At 43.6% G+C, this 14,066-nt stretch overlaps 1 protein-coding gene across 1 annotated transcript in view; it reads left to right on the top strand.

Annotated features, from left to right (window-relative positions):
- The first annotated feature begins 8,027 nt into the window (after positions 1-8,027).
- LOC112250990 (breast cancer anti-estrogen resistance protein 3) overlaps positions 8,028-14,066 on the top strand; it is a 61,356-nt gene continuing 55,317 nt past the window's right edge. The window contains exon 1 of the mRNA XM_024421578.2: positions 8,028-8,264. The gene's annotated coding sequence lies outside the window, so the exon portion shown is untranslated. The remainder of the gene's footprint in view (positions 8,265-14,066) is intronic.

The following is a 14,066-nucleotide window of genomic DNA, read 5'->3' as shown; positions in this document are numbered from 1 at the left end:
GTTTGGTGGAGACAAGCACAAGGACAGGTAAAACAGATCAGGGAGTGGCAGATTGTCTATGTACAGTATTTGTTCAAGTTAACCTCTAGTGTCGAGCAATCCCGTATCCGGGAGCGTAATTATAGCCTCAAGCTCATTACCATAACGCAACGTTAACTATTCATGAAAATCGCAAATGAAATGAAAGAAATATATTCACTCACAAGCTTAACCTTTGTTAACAACACTGTCATCTCAGTTTTTCAAAATATTCTTTTCAACCATAGCTACACAAGCATTTGTGTAAGAGTATTGATAGATAGCTAGCATTTTCACAAAAACAAGAAAAGCATTCAAATAAAATAATTTACCTTTGAAGAACTTCGGATGTTTTCAATGAGGAGACTCTCAGCTAGATAGCAAATGTTCAGTTTTTCCAAAAAGATTACTTGTGTAGGAGAAATCGCTCCGTTTTGTTCATCACGTTTGGCTAAGAAATAAAATCCGAAAATGCAGTCTCTACAACGCCGAACCTTTTACCAAATTAACTCCATAATATCGACAGAAACATGGCAAACGTTGTTTAGAATCAATCCTCAAGGTGTTTTTCACATATCTATTCGATGATAAATAATTCGTGGCAGCTGTGTTTCTCCTTGAAGCAAACGAAAAATACACGCAGCTGGAGATTACGCAATAATTGCAACGGAGGACACCAGTGTAGTATGTATACATTTGGGGATGGCAAGCATATTTAAATATATTGCTGTTCATTGGATTCCAGCCCAGCCTACATATATATTTAAGTGTCTTCTGTGACCATGAGTGTAAAACTCTGCTTGGGTTAGCACTTTCATCCCTGAGAATGAAAAACATTGCAAGAAATAAAGACAGAAGATAAATGCTTTACTAATGCTAGGTCTTTGCAGTCCCACACTATGATAATTTAATTTCATCATGACATACAGCAATACTCTCTGCATTGCCCTGACGTGATAACAACACTTCCTCCTACCATGACAACACTCAGAGATGTCTATTGAAATCTTATAGGATCAAAATGTTGTGATGGAGGAGGGCGTTTTCTCAGGGTGGTCTCCGTTCCCATTGCTCCTCTGTCACATGGGACGGGACAGTGGTGAGAGAGTTCAGTATGTCCAGACCAGCCCTGTTCCTCACCAACATAAACAAAGTCCTCTGGTGTCAACGGCTGGGCATGCTCTGTAAAGAAAGAAAGAAAGAAAGAAAGAAAGAAAGAAAGAAAGAAAGAAAGAAAGAAAGAAAGAAAGAAAGAAAGAAAGAAAGAAAGAAAGAAAGAAAGAAAGAAAGAAAGAAAGAAAGAAAGAAAGAAAGAAAGAAAGAAAGAAAGAAAGAAAGAAAGAAAGAAAGAAAGAAAGAAAGAAAGAAAGAAAGAAAGAAAGAGAAAAGTTGCTCAGTTTGAAATAACCCTGCTAACAACACACCTAATATCTCTACCTATTTTAGTGCTGATAGTAAAACAGTCACAGGCCACTCCAACTAGAAATCACTGGTCAGTTTTATTATCAACCAGGCTTGTGTGATACATTTCTCATTGCAATGTGAGCTCAAACAATGCTTAGGCAGCGTGTCCAATCAAAGCCCATCCACCAGCCTGCATGCATTAGTCACCATGCTACAGTACACAGCATTGTCACTGACACAGGGCCATCCATTATTTTTACAACACTCACTGCTGACTGACAGCCGTAGCCTGTGGTATTGTTGGGTCACAGTGTTGTTCTCTTATCCACTGTGTGTGGACTTCCCCTTGGTGAATCGCCCCGTAGCACTCACTTCTGTCATCATCAAATCAAATGTATTTATATAGCCCTTCGTACATCAGCTGATATCTCAAAGTGATGTACATAAACCCAGCCTAAAACCCCAAACAGCAAGCAATGCAGGTGTAGAAGCACGGAAAAACTCCCTAGAAAGGCCAAAACTAGGAAGAATCCTAGAGAGGAACCAGGCTATGAGGGGTGGCCAGTCCTCTTCTGGCTGTGCCGGGTGGAGATTATAACAGAACATGGCCAAGATGTTCAAATGTTCATAAATGACCAGCAGAGAGAAAGAGAGAATTAGAGAGAGCATACTTAAATTCACATAGGATACCGGATAAGACAGGAGAAGTACTCCAGATATAACAAACTGACCCTAGCCCCCCAACACATAAACTACTGCAGCATAAATACTGGAGGCTGAGACAGGAGGGGTCAGGAGACACTGTGGCCCCATCCGATGATACCCCCGGACAGGCCAAACAGGAAGGATATAACCCCACCCACTTTGCCAAAGCACAGCCCCCACACCACTAGAGGGATATCTTCAACCACCAACTTACCATCCTGAGACAAGGCCGAGTATAGCCCACAAAGATCTCCGCCATGGCACAACCCAAGGGGGGGCGCCAACCCAGACAGGAAGATCAGTGATTCAACCCACTCAAGTGACGCACCCCTCCTAGGGACAGCATGAAAGAGCACCAGTAAGCCAGTGACTCAGCCCCTGTAATAGGGTTAGAGGCAGAGAATCCCAGTGGAGAGACGTGAACCGGCCAGGCAGAGACAGCAACGGCGGTTCGTTATTCCAGAGCCTTTCCGTTCACCTTCACACTCCTGGGCCAGACTACACTCAATCATATGACCCACTGAAGAGATGAGTCGTCAGTAAAAACTTGAGTTGAGACCGAGTCTGAGTCTCTCACATGGGTAGGCAGACCATTCCATAAAAATGGAGCTCTATAGGAGAAAGCCCTGCCTCCAGATGTTTGCTTAGAAATTCTAGGGACAATTAGGAGGCCTGCGTCTTGTGACCGTAGCGTACGTGTAGGTATGTACGGCAGGACCAAATCAGAAAGATAGGTAGGAGCAAGCCCATGTATTGCTTTGTGGGTTAGCAGTAAAACCTTGAAATCAGCCCTTGCCATAACAGGAAGCCAGTGTAGGGAGGCTAGTACTGGAGTAATATGATCACATTTTTGGGTTCTAGTCAGGATTCTAGCAGCCGTATTTAGCACTAACTGAAGTTTATTTAGTGCTTTATCCGGGTAGCCGAAAAGTAGAGCATTGCAGTAGTCTAACCTAGAAGTAACAAAAGCATGGATTAATTTTTCTGCACCATGAAGTGCTTTGAGAGACTAGTCAAGGATCACATCACCTCTACCTTACCTGTCACCCTAGACGCACTTCAATTTGCTTACCGCCCCAATAGGTCAACAGACGATGCAATCGCAATCGCCATCACACTGCACACTGCCCTATCCCATCTGGAAAAGAGCAATACCTATGTAAGAATGCTGTTCATTGACTACAGCTCAGCATTCAACACCATAGTACTCTCCAAGCTTATCATTAAGCTTGAGGCCCTGGGTCTGAACCCCTGCCCTGTGCAATTGGGTCTTGGACTTTGCGACGGGCCGCCCCCAGTGGGTGAAGGTAGGAAACAACACCTCCACTTCGCTGATCCTCAACACTGGGGCCCCACAAGGGTACATGCTCAGCCCCCTCCTGTACTCCCTGTTCACCCATGACTGCGGGGCCAAGCACGCCTCCAACACAGTCATCAATTTTGCAGACAACACTACAGTAGTAGGCTTGATTACCAACAACGACAAGACAGCCTACAGGGAGGAGGTGAGGGCTCTGGGAATGTGGTGCCAATAAAATAACCTCTCACTCAACGTCAACAAAACAAAGTAGATGATCATGGACTTCAGGAAACAGCAGAGGGAGCACCCCCTATCCACATCGACGGGACCACAGTGGAGAAGGTGGAAAGCTTCAAGTTCCTCTCCGTACACATCACTGACAAACTGAAATGGTCCACCCACATAGACAGTGTGGTGAAGAAGGCGCAACAGCGCCTCTTCAACCTCAGGAGGCTGAAGAAGTTTGGCTTGTCACATAAAACCCTCACAAACTTTTACAGATGCACAATTGAGAGCATCCTGTCGGGTTGTATCACTGCCTGGTACAGCAACTGCACCGCCCACAACCACAGGGCTCTCCAGAGGGTGGTGCAGTCTGCCCAATGCATCACCCGGGGTAAAAGGCCAAAAAGATCATCAAGGACAATAACCACACAAGCCACTGCCTGTTCACCCCACTATCATCCAGAAGGTGAGGTCAGCACAGGTGCATCAAAGCTGGGACCGAGAGACTGAAAAACAGCTTCTATCTCAAGGTCATCAGACTGTTAAATAGCCATCACTAGCACAGAGAGGCTGCTGCCTATATACACATATATACAATCACTAGTCACTTTAAATATGCCATTTTAACAACGTTTACATATCATATGTATATACTCTATTCTATACTATTCTACTGTATCTTAGTCTATGCCGCTCTGACATTGCTCATCCATATATTTATATATTCTTAATTCCATTCCTTTACTTAGATTTGTGTGTATTGTGTATTTGTTGTGTAATTGTTAGATATTACTTGTTAGATATTACTGTACTGTCGGAGCTAGAAGCACAAGCATTTCGCTTACACCTGCAATACCATCTGCTAAACACGTGTATGTGACCAATACAATTTGATTTGATTCGATTTGAGGCTGACCGCCCTTCAGGAATGTGAGAAGGCAGATGATGGGCAGAAATGCAGCAGCATGCAGATGAACTGTTATTTGTCCCTGATGGAAAACACAAGTTACCATGGTGAGAGAATTCCACATGGTGCTCAGCTGAGACTGTGGACCAAAGATAGACCACCACTCAACTCTCAACAAAGACTGCCAGAGCAACACTTGTCTGCTAGGCTCAGCTCAGCTAGGGAAGCGAGTGGCTGTACATTCATGCAGACATTCATACATACGTGGCACAGGTACAGTATATTTGCGAGCTGCTCACATTGTTCTACAAGTTTTGACAACCATGAAAAACATTCCTCATAACTAAATCCCAGAGAATTCTATGAAGTGATGGTGTAGTTGAATCAGTTAAACCTGGTCCTACTAACATTGTTCTGTAATTAAGAGTGTTCAATGTCAAATCTTGAATGATGCAATAAAACCATGGTCATTTGTACTCTGTTAAAAAGTTATGGAATGAGGTGTTCTTTAAAACATGGATAGTTTACATTTCAAGTGCTGACAAATTGTTCTTCCTCGCAGCCTTGGGTACTAGGCCGGAGGGGGGATGTCTTCAGGCCTACAGTACATACTGCATTTCCTCTACGCAGAACTAAACTACAGCATAGGGAAAAGACTGGTAGAGAAACAGTCTTAGTACACATCCTGTACTAGCATTTTCCTGTACAGAAACATTCCCCTTTACAGAACAGAATAACTTTATTTTTCACAGAGGGAACTTGGTTATGATTGACAGTTTATGGACAAGGGATGGCTCCTGCGTAAATGTGGTAATCTATGGTCATCAACAGGCAGTACTGTGAGTAACCAACAGCAGATTACAGATCAGGATCTTGACTCAGAGGAAAGAGAGGGTGACGGATTGATCAGAGGAGTGATTTCTTGGAAATGCCCCCCTTCCTTTACAAACATGTGAGCAATGAGATGGGATCAGGACTTTTGGATCTATTCCGAGGGGAAGAAACATGGCACCTGGCATCTGAACTTTCCCCTGATGAATGCATGTGCGCTGGACTAGGAGTGTGTGTGTGTGTGTGTGTGTGTGTGTGTGTGTGTGTGTGTGTGTGTATGTAGCTGAGGTGCCTGAGGACACCCAGGTCATCAGATAACAGCAGGGTCACTCAGTGAGAAGCTGTGCCAAGCCAAACGGCATCAATACATAACAAATGAGAACACACAGACATTGTCTACAGAACCTACAGTTCTCTCAAACATACTAGCTTCACATCCGCTGTACCACAGTCTGACCTGGTTCATTATGATTTATTGTCAAATAATATGACTATCACAACATACTATGTCATTCAATTGTGAGACATTTTCAATGTCCTGACACCTTGATGAATGAGGGGTGTTATGAGGTAGAGTGTCCTGGCAGGTGCAGTGTAACTGGAGAGGGTCTGTCTGATTCCAGATGTCTTTCAAGTGTGTGCGTGTGTCCTCCTGACAAAATACCCAGCTGGGATGCAGAGGCTGAAGGATTCTGTGGACACACACACCCACACACACACACGTACACACACACTGAGTATATATATATATATATATATATATATACACACACACTGAGTCACCATGGCAGATTTAGCATAGCGTTGCACGAAACAAACATCACCTGTCCTTTCAATCACAGGGCAACAGGACTGGTATCTTTGGCCAGAGTCTGCCAGGAAGGAACACACACACGCACACTGGGTTGTGTGTTATCATCAGCAGACAATGTGAAGGATTCAGAGGACAAAGACAGGGAAAGTGTATTCTGTACCTCAGCCAAGACAAACAGCACTCCCTCTGTTTTTTGGAGACAGTACACGTGTCTTACAAGACAGAATACTAGCTACCTTAACATTTAATTATTATTATTTTAATGTTTTCAGAGATGTGATCAGATTGCACATCATAAACTCAGCAAAAAAAAGAAACGTCCTCTCACTGTCAACTGTGTTTATTTTCAGCAAACTTAACAAATATTTGTATGAACATAAGATTCAACAACTGAGACCTGAACTGAACAAGTTCCACAGACATGTGACTAACAGAAGTTGAATAATGTGTCCCTGAACAAAGGGGGGGATAAAAATCAAAAGTAACAGTCAGTATCTGGTGTGGCCACCAGCTGCATTAAGTACTACAGTGCATCTCCTCCTCATGGACTGCACCAGACTCATCAGTGATAAGCACGTTTTGCCAGTCCTGTCTGGTCCAGCGACAGTGGGTTTGTGCCCATAGGCGACGTTGTTGCCGGTGATGTCTGGTGAGGACCTGCCTTACAACAGGCCTACAAGCCCTCAGTCCAGCCTCTCTCAGCTTATTGCGAACAGTCTGAGCACTGATGGAGGGATTGGTGTAACTCGGGCAGTAGTTGTTGCCATCCTGTACCTGTCCCGCAGGTGTGACGTTCAGATCCTGTGCAGGTGTTGTTACATGTGGTCTGCCACTGCGAGGACGATCAGCTGTCCGTCCTGTCTCCCTGTAGTGCTGTGTTAGGCGTATCACAATATGGACATTGCAATTTATTGCCGTGGCCACATCTGCAGTCCTCATGCCTCCTTGCAGCTTGCCTAAGGCATGATCACGCAGATGATTAGGGACCCTGGGCATCTTCCTTTTGGTGTTTTTCAGAGTCAGTAGAAAGGCCTCTTTAGGGTCCTAAGTTTTCATAACTGTGACCTTAATTGCCTACCGTCTGTAAGATGTTAGTGTCTTAACGACCGTTCCACAGGTGCATGTTCATTAATTGTTTATGGTTCATTGAACAAGCATGGGAAACAGTGTTTAAACCTTTTACAATGAAGATCTGTGAAGTTATTTGGATTTTTATGAATTATCCTTGAAAGACAAGGTCCTGAAAAAGGAACTTTTTTGTTTGTTTGTTTAGTTGCACTGTCTGTACAGTGACAAGTATATATATGTTTTCTTTAAAGAACATTATTGGATTTTCAAATAACATTATCGGATTGAAACTGGACAATAACAAAGGTTGTTGTTGGGACATTAAATGTGAGGCTGCTCTGGCCTCTCTCCTGGGATTGGTGACAGAGGAGAGGAGGGAAGAGGTGTGAAGAGAGGGACGTTTTCAGTGCTGGGGGACAGGGGAGGATGGGGTTGAGGGTAAGTCGTAAATCACTCCCCTGTGGCTCGGTGCCTGTGTGGAGGAGTAGGGGCACGTGTGTGTTTCTGAGTGTGTGTATCAGCGAGAGAGATAGAGAACACTGTATATATACATAATATGACATTTGAAATGTCTTTATTCTTTTGGAACTTTTGTAAGTGTAATGTTTACAGTACATGTTTTATTGTTTATTATCTATTTCACTTGCTTTGGCAATGTAAACATATGTTTCCCATGCCAATAAAGCCCTTAGAGAGAGAGAGAGAGAGAGAGAGAGAGAGAGCATACTACGGAGGGGAAGAGGACGGCAACACAGCCACTGTGGGAGGCCCAGAGACACACAAAGCCAGAGAGAGAGAGAGGAGGAAGGGGTTTGTTTCTGCAATCTAGCCTTGTCGTTGCCTGTTCGTGCGAGTCTCTTTGCTGGTCAGTCAGTCTACTATGCCTGGGACTCTGTAGCGCTGCCACTCAGGAGGAACTCTACTGAAGTGAAGTGAGGAGGAAATCTCTGGCTGTGCTGTTCTTCAAAACAAGTGCAACTTTAAACAGACAGGTAAGGATTTCTAGAAACCGTACTGGATTGGACTCTGCTTTGTATAAATGTGTTGGAATGTGTTGGTGCTGTATCCAGATGCTTACAGAAGAGTAAGCAGTATCTCTCTTGCTAATTTCTCTCTAGCAACTTTGTACAACTTCAAATAATTTAGATTTATTCAGAGTTGTCAACAGGAAACTCTTTGTATTGTTTTCAGTAGAATAACTTCAGTCAGTTCAGTTGATGCTTTTTCTCACTAACAAGGTCAAACTTTAACAAATGTTTCCTCAAACGCTTTACACAATAACATAAGATAAGCATGTTTTTCAAGGACTTTGTTAGTCAATGGAATAGATTTCGGAGACTTTTCCCCTGGGAAATTGGCCACCTAAGTTGCTGGTTGCTGTGTAGGAGAGAGATGACAGTAGCTGGAGTTGTTGGTGAGGAACTGAGTGGCAGCCACTGCTGTGGGCTTTAATAACTCGTGATTCATATGCCACACACAGACCAGCCATGCAGCTCACAGACGGGAAGACTCTCTCTCTCTGAGGAGGAGGAGAGGAAGGTGGGAGAGATCTGAGTTCATATCAAACACCCCCTTCTCTCAACAAAAGAAGGGCCAAAAAGTGTCATGTGACAGTTGGGCTCTTTGTTCTTTTCAGAGGTCTGGAGAAAGACTGGCCAGGGGTTGCTTTAGTAATGCACTGCTGTGTGTGTGTGCGTGCATTTGTGTGTGCATGTGTGCGTGTATGTTCATGCTAATGTCTGTGTGCAAACATGTTTGTCCGCAGTATTCCGCCCATCCACTCTCTCCAGTTTGCAGTGAGAAAGGAAGGGCAACCTCATCCGTCAGTTTCCTCTGGTTAATTGTATTCCTCTCTTCATTTCCCTGCATGTGTTTTATTTGTGGCTTTATTTTCCTGAGCCACTCATTAGTTTTCCTAGTGGGTCTGTTCTGCTGTCTGGGTAATGAGGGGCCAGGCCTGCAGCATGTGACAGAGCTGGAGCTGTGAAGTGTCTGCTAGTTACTACTTTTAGAGCCCCAGCTGAAACACATTCTGATCTCCCTGCCCTGCCTGCTGCCTCCACATCTTAGCTGATTTCCTGTGTGTCAGCCCCTTTCGCTAAAGCTTCCTATTCCTTCCTGTACACTACATAAGATGCAGGCTGAACGCCCTGCTGTAGAAACCCTGAGTGTCGGCTCAGAGCCTGTCTCCAGCCTGATTCACTGGGATTTGTGTACTGAGTGGAGGACCGGCATTAATGGGGGAGAGATAAACTCCCAAAGCCCTGGGTATGATGGGTCTGATGGGGGTTTAGATGTATAGCCCAGCCCAGATGTCCACTGTGTAGAGCAGACTGATATTGTAGACTAGAGCAGACCAAACTGTTTAGTCTCCCACAGAACTGCACCATTGTCAGATATGGGATGGATGAGAGAAGCTGGTTGGGAATAGCAGTCAGGCTATGGTGACAGATTTATTAGAGGGTTTATTCTGAAGAGTGCTCATGGCCCACAGCCTCTCTGGGTCTTTTGTCCACTCAAAGCGGGTTTGAATTCATTGAAGGGGACTTGCATTATTCACTAGATTCCCATGGAGGAGTGAGTGTGGGGGAAGGCTGGAGAAAACATAACACTGATAACACTGTTTAGAAATGCACTGGAGTATTCTCTTCTTCCCCTGTACATCTCTAGTAGCTTTAGTTTGGAAGCTTATAGTTTTATTTCCTTTGCATGTTGACTCTTCCGTATCTTTTTGAATCAAGGCCAGTTTTGTTCACTTTCACTTAACAGATTTGTATGTGCTGTGGGACTAGTGCAGGACACAATGCTCCTACTATAGGTACAGTAAAAGAAAGACAATATTTGTGTTTGCTGACATCAGCAATGGCATGTGCCCTGTGTCACGAGCCAGATACAAAGGACTTTAAAGAATTTGCGAATGTGAATGTGTGAGTGTGTGTCTGTGTGTGTGTGTGGTATTGTGTGTCTTCAGTGAAAGATGCAGAGGATTGTGTAAGCAGTGGGCAGAGAGCCAGAGAAAGACCATTGTGCTTGTGAGAGGTAGAGAGACAAAAGAGAGAAAGAATGTAAAACAGTGTGAGGTAAGGAGGAGAGACATCATGAGAGACACAAAGGAGATAGATGAAAGAAGAGGTATTTTCTAGACCCACACCTCAGTTCAAATGATGGCCATAACCTTGTCACCTCTTCTAGTATTTTGCCTGAATAATTTATGTTATCAGATTAATGTCTTGAATATTCATCTTCTTAAGGAGCCCAGAGAGGGTTAACCCTTTCTCTTCCGGCACGTGCGACAGACTGTCACCAGGGGAGTAATTGTCAAGCAACATTCCTTAAGTGAAAAGATATGTGCCTGGTTCTGGCCCCACTGCCTCACTGCTGGGCTGCTTCATTCTGCTCTCTCCGAGGTCAACAGCAGGCCTCCACACACTGACCAGCCCTCAGGCACTTTACTCACCAGCCAATTAACCCCCCGCCTCCGCACCACCAGTTTAACTGGCTTCTATAGGAATCGTCACCTGGCTACTGCAGGAAGGGGTTGTGTGGTTGTGACTGGTCAGTGGTCTGGCACAAAATGGCTGCTGAACCGCCCACTGTGCATCATCACCCAGGTGGGTGCTGTTAATTAAGGTAGGGTGTTTGGTTGATTTGTGTGAATATTCACACTTGCATAGACTGTAATGTGTTTTAGAGCTGTGAAGGGATATGTTCTTCCCACTCGCTGGCGTTTGTCCTGTGGTATGATGATGCTGAGTAACTGGGACATGTTCAGTGACTCAACCCACCTGATGAGTCTAACAGAGCAGGTGAATAAACATCTGTGGTGGTCCGATCCGAGGTGTTTTCAAGACAACTGGGAACATAAAAAAAACTTCAGGTTGGAAAGCTGAAGTTCTTAAAAGAGTTTCCGTATTCGAATTCTGAGTTGGATGACCGTCCAAGCTACCCATTTGTCTTCAATGCACTGAAGTCTGAGATTTCCGAGTTCCCAGTAGTTTAGAATGCGGCACGAGTTCTGCATCATGTCATTCATTACCTGTGATCAACATGATATTAGAGGAGTTAAGCAATTTCTGGAAACTGTTCTTATGGGGTGAGGGAGTTTTTGATTCGGGATACCTAATATCCAGTGCCGTATCACTCTGTGAAAGCCTGTTCTCTGCTCTGATTTTCAGTCCCACCATGCATCTGGAACATTAAGTACAGTACAGTAGGTGGATCAAAAGTCTTTCTGATCCTATCTCATTGGAATGTCCTTTTTCTCCTGAGATTGAAACCTGCTGGTAACCATCTCCCAATATACATAGCTAGCTAGATTACTATGTCAACCAGGAACAAGTTTCAAAGAGCATATCATCCATCATGAAAAGGTGATACTTATTTACTACACAAACCTATTAACGTCTAGAATGTCATTGTATGCTGTACCATTTAGATTTTCCTTCACTGAAACTAAGGGGCTGAGCTCGAACCATGAAAAACAACCCCAGACCATTATTCCTCCTCCACCCAAATTTACAGTTGGCACTATAAGTTCGGGCAGGTAGCGTTCTCCTCACATCCGCCAAACCCAGAATTGTCCGCCGGACTGGCAAATGGTGAAGCGTGTTTCATCACTCCAGTGAAGGTATTCTACTGCTCCAGAGTCCAATAGCGGTGAGCTTTACACCATTGCATTGCGCATGGTGATCTTAGGCTTGTGTGTGGCTGCTTGGCAATGGAAACCCATTTCATGAAGCTCCCAACAAACAGTTCTTGTGCTGACGTTGTTTCCACAGACCGTTTGGAACCCGGTAGTGAGTGTTGCAACCGAGGACAGACGATTTTTATGCGCAATTTTCTTTGGTCCCGTTCTGTGAACTTCTATGGTCTACCACCTTGCGGCTGAGCCGTGGTTGCTCCTAGATGTTTCCACTTCACAAGAAAAGCACTTACAGTTGAACGCGGATGCTCTAGCATGGTAGACATTTGACAAACTGACTTGTTGGAAACCCACAACCCTTTTGTTGTGACAATCCTAAATAAGTTCAGGAGTAAAAATGTGCTTAACAAATCACATAATAAGTTGCATTGACTCATTCTGTGTTTAGTAATAGCAGTGAACATTATTTTTGAATAAATACCCCATCTCTGTACCACACACATACAGATAATTGTAAGGTCCCTCAATCAAGGAATGAATTTCAAGCACAGATTCAACCACAAAGACCAGGGAGGTTTATCAATGCCTCGCAAAGAAGGGCACCAGTTGGTAGATGTGCAAAAATAGAAAAGCAAACTCGGTGTGTAAAAATAGAAAAGTAGACATGGTATATCCCTTTGAGCATGGTGAAGTTATTAATTTGGCGTTGGATGGTATATCAAAGATACAGGCATCCTTCCTAACTCAGTTGCCAGAGAGGAAAGAAACTCCTCAGGGATTTCACCATTAGGCAATGGTGATTTTAAAACAGTTACGGAATTGAATGGTTGTGATATGAGAAACTGAGGATGGATCAACAACATTGTAGTTTCTCCACAGCACTAACCTAAATGACAGAGTGAAAAGAAGGAAGTCTTTACAGAATACAAGGCACTTAAGTAATACTAGAAAAAATGTGACAAAGAAATGCACTTTTTGACCTGAATACAAAGCGTTATGTTTGGGGCAAATCCAACACAACACAACACTGAGTACCACTCTTCATATTTTCAAGCATGGTGGTGGCTGCATCATGTTATGGGTTTGATTGTCATCAGCAAGGACTAGGGAGTTTTTTTTGTTGATCAAAATAAATGGAATAAACCAAGCACAGGCAAATCCTAGAGGTAAACCTGGTTCAGTGTTCTTTCCAACAGAAACTTGGAGACAAATTCATCTTTCAGCAGGACAATAACCTTAAACACAAGGCCAAATCTACAATTGAATTGCTTACCAGGATGACATTGAATGTTCCTGAGAGGCCTGGTTACAGTTTTGACCTAAATCGTCTTGACAATATGATGGCAAAAAATGGAATTGGCTTTCTAGTAATGATCAACCACCAACTTGACAGAGCTTGAGGAATGTTAAAAAGAATCATGGGTAAATATTGGTGTGCAAATCCATGTGTTCAAAGGTCTTTGAAACGTGCCCAGAAAGACTCACAGCTGTAATCGCTGCCAAAGGTGATTCTAACATGTATTGTCTAACGGGGTGAGTACTTATCTAATGAAAATATATGCCACATCTGCTCCAGCATTCCCTCTCTGGCTCTCGAGGGCACCAGGCTGCCCTTCATTGCACACACCTGTCTCCTGGACTCCTTCACGTTGTTGATTGCCCCCTCTGTATCTGTATGTTCCTCAGTTGTGTTCCCCCTGTCCAGACGTTGTTCTTGTTTTTGTTATATGTCCGTTTTCCATGAAATGTTCACTCCCTGTTCTTGCTTCTCATCTCGTGTCTGTCCTCACAATATATTAGTGTTTTTATTTTATATAAATGTTAGCTTTTTTTACACTTTGGCATTACAGCGTATTTTGCATAGATTGTTGACCAAAAATGACAATTAAATTCATTTTAATCCCACTTTGTAAAACAACAAAATGTGGAAAAAGTCAAGGGGTGTGAATAATTTCTGAAGGCACTGTATGTCTTTTTGACCTGTTGCCAAGGAGGTCCTCAACATAAGAAGACTGGAGGCCGTTGTTGGTAAGATTAACATTGTTAGTCAAATGTTTTTCTTTCTGTGTTATCTAATGTGACCTCTGTTAGCAGATGATTGATAATGCCTTATAATTGGTTCTCTCTTGTGCTCTTCTTTATTTTCTAAAAG

The sequence above is a fragment of the Oncorhynchus tshawytscha genome, linkage group LG05 (genome assembly GCF_018296145.1).
Source record: "Oncorhynchus tshawytscha isolate Ot180627B linkage group LG05, Otsh_v2.0, whole genome shotgun sequence".
NCBI lineage: Eukaryota > Metazoa > Chordata > Actinopteri > Salmoniformes > Salmonidae > Oncorhynchus > Oncorhynchus tshawytscha.
This window is presented reverse-complemented; position numbering and strand designations above follow the sequence as displayed.